The following is an 11,999-nucleotide window of genomic DNA, read 5'->3' on the forward strand; positions in this document are numbered from 1 at the left end:
AGCCAACTTACAGCAACCACCCTGTGCAAAGGCTCTATTATAAGAAAGAGTCAATGGGTGCCCTCAGGATTTAATCAAGGTTTGGACTAAATTTGTCTGGTCCCTTGATGACTCCATCAGAATATTATTATTATTTACAGGTAGGTAGCCGCATTGGTCTGACGCAGTCAAAACAAAATAAAAAAATCCTTCCAGTAGCGCCTTAGAGACCAACTAAGTTTGTCATAGGTATGAGCTTTCGTGTGCATGCACACTTCACACGAAAGCTCATACCTATGACAAACTGGAATGCTACTGGAATTAATTATTATTATTATTATTATTACCTTTGTATACCACCCAATACCCGCAGGCCTTGGGCAGTTCACAACATAAAATAACAATATAAAATCACAAAATGCACAATAAAAATAATGCCCACAACCCAATAACACCCCCCCCCAAATAGCTTTGCCCTGTGTCTTAATTATTCTCAGGTGTGGCTGTATGGGAAGAGCAGTAGCTCAGTGGCAGAGCACCTCTTTTGTGTGATGAAGGTCCCAATTTCAAATTCTGGCATCTCCAGGTAGAGATGGTCATGAAACCCTGCAGTGCCCTTGCCAGTCAGTAGAGACACTGTGCTAGATGGCCTCACTTGGTTTCAGCAGCATCCTATGCTCCTGTGTGTTCAGAGGGTGCTCTGTCCATTTATCAAACTCATAAGGGAAGAGCAAGATGCCACCTGCTGGTCATGCCCAGGTATCAGCATTGATGTACAGGAGCCCTGTGTACAAACAGGTGCTTGGACGTTGGGACTCTTCCACATGAGTGAGAACCAGATCAGCCAGGGTTCCTGCTGTCATGGAGAAGCACATCTGTAGCATTGGAGGGATCCTGCAGGCTGATGCCAAAGAAGCTTGGCTGCTACAAGTGTGTGTGGCCAGTAGGGGCTTCAGCATTTGGAGTAAAAACTAAGAATCGCACGGGGCATTGTGTGACCACCACCAGAATGGTGGAAGAATAGAACGACGTTTCAGGAACTGAAAGACAGAAAGTACAACACTCCAAAGAGAACCAGCCAAAAGCTACACAAATATGTCTGATCCTACTGCTGTTGCTATTTTTTTTAAGCCAAACTGTGTTCTATGAGTGAAATGACACATATGACATTAATTATCTGCATTTCCTTTGCTTGGTCCCCCCCCCTCTTTATTAATTGTAGCTGCAGGGAAGGGGACAATCTGGATAAGGAGTGGATTGGGACAATTTTGGATTTGTCCCTTTGCCCCCACCACAGCCTTGATCCAGACTGGTGGAAGAGACGGGACATAGCTGCCATTTCCCCCCTGGGGAGAAGGCACCAATGCCATCTTCTTTCTTGGGCCGAACAGCATCCATGTCCCCCTGCATCCCAGCCCAAATCAGGACTGTAGTGGGAGCTAATGATCTCCCCCCCACCCGGCATGCTGCAGTCCTGATCTCCTTCTAGATCAGCCTCCCCCAGATCAAAAAATGTAGGTCTTTAGCCTACAGTTAGTGGTCCTGTATGAGCTTTACCTGTTGCAGTCTGCATTGCCACTATCATGGGGGTGCCGGCAGATGCTGATGTTTTCCTGGGTGTATTATTCTGTTCCCATACCTCCCCCTAGTGTAATAGTCAAGCAACTGTAGGCTAAAGAAGGTGGCTTTCCTCTAGTTTTCAAACTGTCAGCAAAATATTCCACAGTGTCAGCTCTCAATGATGCGACCCAGGAGCGAACACAAGAGAAAGTCACACTCTGTTAAGACTATTACGCTTCTCTGACACATCAGTCTCATCTGTCGCTGTGCAGATTTATTGTCCCTCTCCTTTCATTCCATCTCGCATTTCTGCAGACAAGCTTTCCAGGCAAGATCTTGGATTTGTTACCTGTAGGCACTTACCATCATATATTATCATCATTATCTGATGTACCTGATGTACAAGCAAGCTGAAGATTTGCTCTGGTTCAGACACAGGCTAAGCATTTGCTACAGAGGCTACACCCAGACTACCCATATAGCCTGCAGTAAACAGAGGAAGAAGGAAGACCTGTCAATCACTTATCACTTATCCCTCCCTCCTGTGCATGTACACAAACAGTTGTGACTAGGGATAGGAGAGAAATCTACTTCTGTTCACATTTTAATGCTAATTTACCTAGTTTGCCCTTCCCAAACCAATAAACATAAGGGGAGCTATTAGGTTGGGGGGGGGGCTATCGAGTTGTTGTTTTTATTTTTATTAGCTATTTTGTGGTTTTATATCTTGATTTTATTCTGTGAACTGCTCTGAGACCCCCCGGGTATAGGGCGGTATATAAATTCAACAAATAATAATAATAATAATAATAATAAATAATGTAAGCTATCCATCAATAGCCACACTTCTCCAAATTTTGTGAAGCAATTCTTCAATCAAAAAATGTGTATGTACAGAAAAAGGCATAACTGAGTGAAAATAACTTAAAAATCTGTTTATTAGGAACAAATGCATTATAACGTATGGTATATCGGGAGAAATGCACACAAGTATGATGCTGACAAATTTTCACGAGGAGTTTAAAAAATGGCAAACCGGTGGCCAAAATGTGGTGAACAAAACTGATTGGAACTTTGAGAAGCCACCATGACAGATTCTTCCGTAACATATTGCAGCCTCAGCTGTCTCCAGACTGGTTAAGGTAGCCCAGCGCACTGAACAATCATGCCCCACAGGGCAATTGATTGTGTGTGATTCCCCCATCAGCATATGTTGATGAATGAGGTTGGTGCCGCGGATCGTCATAACATGTGGTGAAGCACTTTATTTTCATGCAAAGCACCTTGTGTGAGCCTCTCCTCCATTTCCTCCAGTGAAAAAGGATGCTATTTCCCCCCAACCTGTCATTCGACTGTCCCCTTTTGTGTCCCCTGCGGAAAACACAAAGAACTTCTTTTCTGATGCATGCAGTGTTCAGAAAGTGCCGTGTCAGCTAGCTAGTTCAGCAGCACATGACTGACATGCAGAGCAAGAAAAAGCCACTGTAGACTATCTATAGAATTAAAACATCGATACCTTTCCAGCACAGCAGCAGTAGCGTCATGGCCATTCCTGTAAAAAAGCAGAAATCCTTGTTTTTCCTGTTCGCGGTCACTGCATCTATGGAGTTTTCCTGAAGCCTGTTTATTTCAGTTTAATTAATGAATTTCTAAAACAACTACTGTTATAGGAATTCTAAGGTCTTATATAGAGAGAATAAATGTTCATAAATGCAAGGCAAACCCACATGCATAAGTATAGTGCCTGAAACAGTACAGGAGAGCAATCCTGAAGCCATTTTGACTCTCCCAAATTGACCTCAAATATTTCTCTGCAAGGAGGAAGGAAATAGGAAAAGCTTTCCAGTTGTCTTTGGACTGTAGGGGGTTACACCTCCCTTTGCAAATACAGTCTGGCAAGTATATGTTAAGCTTACATATACTACATCAATATATGTAAGAGATTCAGGAAGTACTGTACAGTATTTACCAGCACAAAAGAATGGCCAGACTGCCCAGGTTGAACAATGATTGACCATTATCAGGTATCCTGATAGACAGGTTTTCTGCTGTAGACCAACCCCCTGTGATGTATGTATGATGTTTTGGGGGGGTGGTCTTGAGCTACAGGGGAGGCAATTTCAAAAGTCTATGCAAGAGCTTGCACACCGTTGTTTGGGGTTCCTTTCCTCCCTCCCTGCGTGGGGGGGGGAGTGGGGGACCCTGTTGCAACAGTTTAATAAAGATCATGCTTATTGGCTGCTTTGCTTCTCAATATTCTCTGGTTGGCCTCTGTTATTTTCTCCTACCAATGGAGAACCTACATAAGGACTCTCTAAGGGCTCTTGGGTACCCCATAAGGGAGAAAGGAGCAGTATTTTTCTTAAAACACAGTACTCTGTACAATCAGTTATTTTTTCAGCTTGTTTTGGGTCAGTACAAAAATGATTTGGTTTGTGTTGATAACTTCACAACAAAGCTATTTTTCAACACCAGTGCAGAAATGGATTATGCCAGCATCGTTCTTGCAGCAATAGTTGTTGGTTGTAAACTTTGTAAAGTCACACAATGGTAAATTGACACTGGCATATTGAAACTTTGATTCAGGTTAGCTTGACTTTGTTGGCAGCCTGGTACTTGTTAAAGTCGACTGTTCCACATGGCCTTATGCTCATCTAAGCCAACTAGTTTATGCTACTCTTGCAAAGACCTGTGAGAGCCCTACAGAATCATAAAGGATAAAGAAGCATTTTTCCTCTACTGTAACAGCTACCTTTGCTCATACAATGCTCTGCATAAGTGCACTCTTTTGGTTCCCCCAAAGAAATCTTTCCGAGTTTAGATGCAAAGGTGAATCCTATAAAGCTACATTATCTTGAAGCAGCGTGCATGGCCCTGGCACCAAAATCTCTCCTGGTGGAGAAAGGCAGAGGTCTATTTTCACATTTTCCGCCTTTCCCCTACATTAAGGCCCCACCAATGGGCAATGGTGAGGCCCCTGTTCTTCCTTCTTATGATCCTTTATCTTGGGCTAAAACAGGTATGTCCAAAGTCAATTTCGGGGGTCTAATCCGGCCCGCCAGTCAGTTTAAGGTTTAATCCGGCCCCCTGTGGCAACTTATTTTTTTCCCTAAATTTCAGTCCTAAAAAAAGGTTAACAACTTTGGTTGGCCCTTCACTTCATCAAATATGGCTCTCTTTGAAAAAAGTTTGGACACCACTGGGCTAAGAGATCCCTTGAAACAGAAGACACTTGGGAGCCCTGGAAATAAGAGGACTATCTACTTTAAAGCAGGATACTTGGCCATCCTATCATGAATACAGTTGGTGGTGAATAATCCAGCCGTGGGAACAATTAAGACAGAAAAAGCCTTTCCTTTGCTTGTGCCCTTTGCAATACAAATTAAGCACAGCAGTTTCTTCACTAGAAATAAAACAGCTACTGTTGAATTCTGCGAGGGAAAACACACCTTAAAAGAAAAAAACCCAACCATGCAAGTTGGCTGCTTTCCCTTATCTTGCACTTTCTCACTAATCTAGTTCTGTCTCGCTAATCTCAAAAAACGCAGTACGGGTTTGTTTCTTTATTTTCAAAATACCCTCAAGCTGAGATTCTGCAGAACATGGGGCAAGTTTTGCCCAGGTTCGTTTCATTGATTTCCAGGGATTTCTAGGGGAAATGACCTGCAGAGTTCTTCCTGCCCTCATTTCAGTTCATGTTTTGCACCATATTTGTCCCTGATTGCCAGGGCTGTAGAATGAAGCAGCCCAAAATGGTTTTAGCAGAGCTAAAAAGAAAAAAAAGGGGGGGAGTCTGGATAAAAAGCAGAAGACATTGTTGGCAGACGGACCTGTTACTATGGTAGTTAATCCAGATTTCTGATGGCCATGCTCATTAGATATCTGACTTGCATATTTTCTTGGGCTTTATCGGCAGAGCTGGGCATGGTTCAAATTCACTGAAAATGAATTCCAGTCTTCGTTGGGACTAGAAACTTTGTATGGACTTCTTGCATAAATGAGAAAATGAACTTGTAATATTAGGATTTGAAGATTGAATAAAATACTGGTTTACATAAAACAGAATGGTTGGATTTTAAAAAGTAAACACTATATTTAGCTGCAGGACAAAGAACCAGAAGTCTTCTTATCTTTCTTTATCTTTCTTTAATCCTTTGTCTCTCCTCTGATTTTGCTTTCTTTCTCTTTCAGTCTTTTTATTTTCTTCTTTGTGCCCTTGTTCTTTTTTAGATTAAGTAGCTGCTTTATTTCAAGTGTATTATTTAAAAATACTTTGTGATGGGCATGAACCTTTGTATATTTTTTAATAAGTATCAAGAGATAATTTTTTTAAAGTCTATGATAACTGCATTAGCACAGCAGCACAAAGAAGAAACAAAAGTACAGAGATTCACTAAATGTTTAGGGGTATGCGTACCCCTCTACCCCAGAAAAAGAGCACTGGCCAGAAGCATCCAGAAGGGACAAACCAAGGCTGCAATCCTAAACTCAATTACCTGGGAGGAGTAAGACACATTCAATTCAATAGGACTTTCTTCTGAGTAATAATTGTTAGGATTCAACCCTAAACCATATAAATATAGAAATCGTGGTTTTGTAGAAATGGACAGGTAAGGTAAAAGACCACTGGACAGTTAAAGGTAAAGGGACCCCTGACCATTAGGTCCAGTCGCGGACGACTCTGGGGTTGCAGCGCTCATCTCACTTTATTGGCCGAGGAAGCTGGCGTACAGCTTCCAGGTCATGTGGCCAGCATGACTAAGCCGCTTCTGGCAAACCAGAGCAGCACACAGAAACACCGTTTACCTTCCCACCAGAGCGGTACCTATTTCTCTACTTGCACTTTGACGTGCTTTCGAACTGCTAGGTTAGCAGGAGCAGGGACCGAACAACAGGAGCTCACCCCGTCATGGGGATTCGAACCAACGACCTTCTGATCGGCAAGCCCTAGGCTCTGTGGTTTAACCCACAGCGCCACCCACGTCCAGTTAAGTCCAGTCAAATATTGACTATGGGGTGTAGCGCTCATCTCCACTTTCAGGCCGAGGGAGTCACTGTTTGTCCAGACAGCTTTTCTAGATCATGTGGCCAGCATGACTAGTGCAACAGAAACACCGTTTACCTTCCTGCTGCAGTGGTACCTATTTATCTACTTGCATTGGCATGCTTTTGAACTACTAGGTTGGCAGGAGCTGGGACAAAGCAATGGGAGCAGACCCCCTCACGCAGATTCAAACTGGCAACCTTATGATCAGCAAGCCCAAGAGGCTTGGTGCTTTAGAACACAGCGCCACTATGATTGAAGAGATAGTTGAAGAGATCACTAAAATCCAGTTCTATTCATTCATATATGTAAGCATTGAATATTTTGATCTAGAGGCATCTGAACATTCGATAGAACCAGCCAAAGTTCAGCTCATTGGTTTCAAGGGAAGGGGGAGAAAGAGCTTACCACACATTCAGTCCTCCCATTAAAACCAACAAGACTCATGAATGCTTAGTTTACAACCCTTGTTTCAATTTCTGCTCTGTTAGACAACTCTTCTGCTGCTAGACGTAGGAAATGTATAATATTACCTCTCCAATCAGTAAGGGACAAAGCATCTGAAATCAAAATTTAATTCCTATCACCGAAGCTTTGAAAAAATAATGCCCTTTTACAATTTGGTTAGAATTCACAGAACTCTAAAGTAAAGATGAGCTTTGTTTGCCTGCGCAGCTGGTGAGAAGCAAGAGAAATAATTGAATTTTATTCTTGTTTATCCATATATATCCTAAGGCAGCTTTCACGTTTTGCTTCTGGTTCAGGAGCAATGGATCATGGTGACTCACAACTGCCAATAAAATACTGGAAGTCAGGAGAGCTTACTGTAAGAAGTTTCCATTGCCAGGGGAGTAATTCTCAAAATACATTCATTCACATACAGAGGCAGAAACTGGAATCCCATTTATTAGAACCGCAGCCCAGCTCAGAAGGTGTGGCAAGCTATTTAAAAATCAGTGCTCTCAACTGATGCTATCAAAAACATGGGATGAAGATTTCTTTGAGGGGTTTTTGGGAGACATCTCACCTTTTATCCAGTACGAGAAAGGCAGGTTTCTATTATTTGAGCAAACCAAGCTGCTCAAATAAACCAAGCTGGTTTATTTGAGCAAACCAAGCTGCTCAAATCAGCTGGAAGAGCTCCTTACTGGTTTACTTCCACCAGGGTTGGGGAACCTTCAGATGTTGTTGGAGTCTCAATGGTCCCAATGGTCAGGGAAGCCCTGTCTCATCGCATCTCCTGACTGTGACACATAGCACTGACATGAAAATATGAAACCCTGCCTAAGAGTTAAAATTCAGCAGAGTAATCTTGAGATCTTGGACCAGAAATGTAGAAGCTAATCTCCCTGTATTAAGATGTTTTCCCTCTTTACCTTCTCCTGCTGCCATGAGTTATGGAAACAATTTAAAAACTGAATTGTTTCACAACAATTCCCTGATTTGACCTCGAAAGCTGCCCAAGTATCACACCATACGATGATTAAAGCATATGGGGTTGTATGCAAAGTAACATGCCCTGCAGCACAAGGATTTCCATTTGCACAATGCAACATCTCCTCTCTCTGTGCAGTCCCTAAAATATGTTGTAGAGGTTCCCCCCACCCTCCAGAGCATATTTGGGGAGTGCATGGCAGGAGCAGGGGAATTTCCTATTGCATCCACAGAAATCCTTGTATTGACAGGACTGCAAGAAGATCAAACCTATCCATTCTGAAGGAAATCAGCCCTGAGTGCTCACTGGAAGGACAGATCCTGAAGCTGAGGCTCCAATACTTTGGCCACCTCATGAGAAGAGAAGACTCCCTGGAAAAGACCCTGATGTTGGGAAAGATGGAGGGCACAAGGAGAAGGGGACGACAGAGGACGAGATGGTTGGACAGTGTTCTCGAAGCTACAAATATGACTTTGACCAAACTGCGGGAGGCAGTGGAAGACAGGAGTGCTTGGCATGCTCTGGTCCATGGGGTCACAAAGAGTCGGACATGACTAAACGACTTAACAACAAAGCCCTGTTTAGGGAAGTTTTTAATGCTCGGTCCCAGCTCCTGCCAACCTAGCAGTTCGAAAGCACGTCAAAATGCAAGTAGATAAATAGGAACCGCTACAGCGGGAAGGTAAACGGCATTTCCATGTGCTGCTCTGGTTTACCAGAAGCAGCTTTGTCATGCTGGCCACATGACCTGGAAGCTATATGCCGGCTCCCTCGGCCAATAATGCGAGATGAGCGCGCAACCCCAGAGTCGGTCACGACTGGACCTAATGGTCAGGGGTCCCTTTACCCTTTACCTTACCTATTTTAATGAATTTAATCTTTGTTGGAAGCCGCCCAGAGTGGCTGAGGAAACCCAGCCAGATGGGTGGAGTATGAATAATAAACTATTATTATTAAATTATTATGTTAATTGGATACCTCCCATTTTAAAAAATATTTTTAAAATATAATCAGTGCTCTCAACTATATTGATGCCATCAAAAACATGGGACAAAGAGAGGTTTTTGAGAGCCATCTCACCATTTATTTGGTACAAGAGTTTAAAAAAACCATCATTTGACAATATTTGGTCCATTAAATGCTACATCCCAATAAAGTGATTTTATTGTGCATTGCTTTGCACTGACTTACATTGAACCTCACCTGCTCACTCAGTTTGAAGAGATCCTTTTGGAGCTCTTCTGTTTTCTTGGGTTCTCATAATTCCAAATAATTGGATGCAATTTGCCACTTCAGTGCTCACCCCTAAATCCAGAACATTTGTGAATTAAATAGTATGAACTATCCCAATTGCTATTTTGTACATCCCTCCATTGTGAAAAACACTCATTTATTCCAACTTAATCAGGTGTTGGTCTGTAAAACAGCACCCCCTCTTGTCCCATGGCTGGTAAATTTACTCTAGGGAGGTCGAAAGTCCTAAAAAATACATGGACCAGAGAAGATTGTCAAGTTCTATGGGGGTAGAGGTAACAGAACACTGAAGCCATTCTACAGGCTATAAATAATGAGATGAATAGGTAAAGGGACCCCTGACCACTAGGTCCAGTTGTGACCGACTCTGGGGTTGCGCGCTCATCTCGCATTATTGACCGAGGGAGCTTCCAGGTCATGTGGCCAGCATGACAAAGCCGCTTCTGGCGAACCAGAACACCACATGGAAACACAGTTTACCTTCCCACTGTAGCGTTACCTATATATCTACTTGCACTTCGACGTGCTTTCGAACTGCTAGGTGGGCAGGAGCTGAGAATGAGATAGTGAAATCCTAAAGTACAAGGAGCAGTTCAGCCCGGAGAGGTTGAGGTGTCATGGGTTTTCAGCCCTCCACTCCTGCCACAATAAAAATATTTCTCCGTGTGGTAAGGTGGCTCATCAGAGTGGGCTCTAATTGACATGAAGATGGCAGGTTTTCCTTCCCCAATGCAATTCCCCACCTGAAGACCAGAATTCTACCATTTCATCCTGTGTATTCTGTCGAACAGCTAGCCATACTCTGTGGAGATGGCATCCCATACAGAGTCGAAAGAACTAAGTTCATCTAGTATGGCAGTTCCAAGTTTGGCAGTATTTTGTCAGAGGATCCTAAACCTCCTATGACTCAAGTTGTGGCACTTTTAAATATATATTTTTAAAAAGCCATTTGCCATCACAACGGTGGTATCAGAAAGCTAGAGAAGACTTGTTGCTTGCTGTTCCTGCTGGTTTGAGATGACAGTGCCATCTAGTGATCAGATGAGCTGTTTTTTTTTTTTTTTAAAGCCAGTACATGGTAGGAATGGGCAGACACAATCCTAAAATCCACAAATCCTAGTTTATAAAACCAACTCCCACATCCCCACACTCTTGAGTTCCACTTCCTGGAACTGTGCAAATCGGTAACGTACAAAAAGGAGCAGACACACACTCAGAATTAAGGATCTTTGCATCCATCTTGGCCCAGGGAACGAAGCTCCTAGTTCTTTCAAGCATTCCTCCCCTCCACCCTTATTCATTTAGGCAGCCTAATTTGGGGGTGTGGTGGGGACGTTCTTGCCATTACACAGAGGGCAAGAATGACCCTGCAGGCCTCTAGACATGGTTTGGCTACAGCTCCTACCATTCCTGACCTTTGCTCATGCTGGCTCAGGCAAGTGGGAATTGGGACTCCAGCACCTGGAAGGTCAGAGGCTCCTGACCCCTCTATAAAACCATTGTGAAGTCAGAAATCTTTTTTGTTACTGCAAAACATTTAGAGATCTATTTTCTACGCACCTTTAGAATAAAAAATCGCCACCTTCTCTCACTTCCACGGGTGTGCATGTGTGTACTCATCTCCTCATCCCAGAGGGAAACAAACCTTTTCTCTACACTACAGGAAAGAGAAAGCTTCTCTCTCTCTCTCTCTTTCACACACACACACACACACACACACACAAACAGAATTGGAAGTTTGGGTGCAACTCAGCTTGCAGAAGAGGGGTTTGCATAAAGACAGAAGTCAGCATAAAGGTACAGGGATAGTCTGGGAAAATAATAATAATAATAATAATAATAATAATAATAATAATAATAATAATGTTTTTTATTATTATATACCCCACCCATCTGGCCAGGCCTCCCCAGTCACTCTGGGCGGCTTCCAACAGTATATTAAGAACACAATCAAACATCAAACATTAAAAACTTCCCTAAACAGGAATGTGAAGGCTCCTCGCTTTTTCTGTTTAGACTGATACATCTTAGGTTGTATCCCCCTCACATTGTCAGACTTCAAGAAGTCACCTGGGAGCTATCCTGAGTAAAAGGAGCAAGGATGGCTGCCTTTCTTTAGTTTGTTAGGTTAGAGAACTAGTAACTTTCCTATCCTAGTTATTTACTTCATACAATAAACTACTTTGTTATTTTTCTTACTCTACAAGCATGTTGGTGTTCTCGAAGCCACCAACACGAGTCTGACCAAACTGCGGGAGGCAGTGGAAGACAGGAGTGCCTGGCGTGCTCTGGTCCATGGGGTCACGAAGAGTCGGACACGACTAAATGACTTAACAACAACAATCTCTGTGTGCACTTGTTTATTTGCCTAGCTGGAGTACCAGCAATGATTTTTCAGAAAGAGCTAATGAAGTGCGGGGCAGTGAGGTTAAGAAATAAAGAGGGACTCTCCCAAAAGCAAGGATAAGGTCTGGAGTCATATGGAGGAGAGCAGAGGCAGTGGATGCAAGAGGGAGGTGGCATTCGCCAAACTAGGTTAGTGAAAACCTGGGGTGTCTCCTGGTGCCACCTTAACATTTTCTTAAGAGCATTTTGGATAGTGAAAAGGCATATTGTAAGCTAAAAGAAATTGGGATGTCACCCATTCATTAGAACATTAAAGGTTTCCTGAGAATAATGATGGAACAAGTGGGAAACATAACTAATTAAGCAATTAGTTTTGCTTCT

The sequence above is a fragment of the Zootoca vivipara genome, chromosome 1, assembly GCF_965207765.1.
Source record: "Zootoca vivipara chromosome 1, rZooViv2.hap1.1, whole genome shotgun sequence".
NCBI lineage: Eukaryota > Metazoa > Chordata > Lepidosauria > Squamata > Lacertidae > Zootoca > Zootoca vivipara.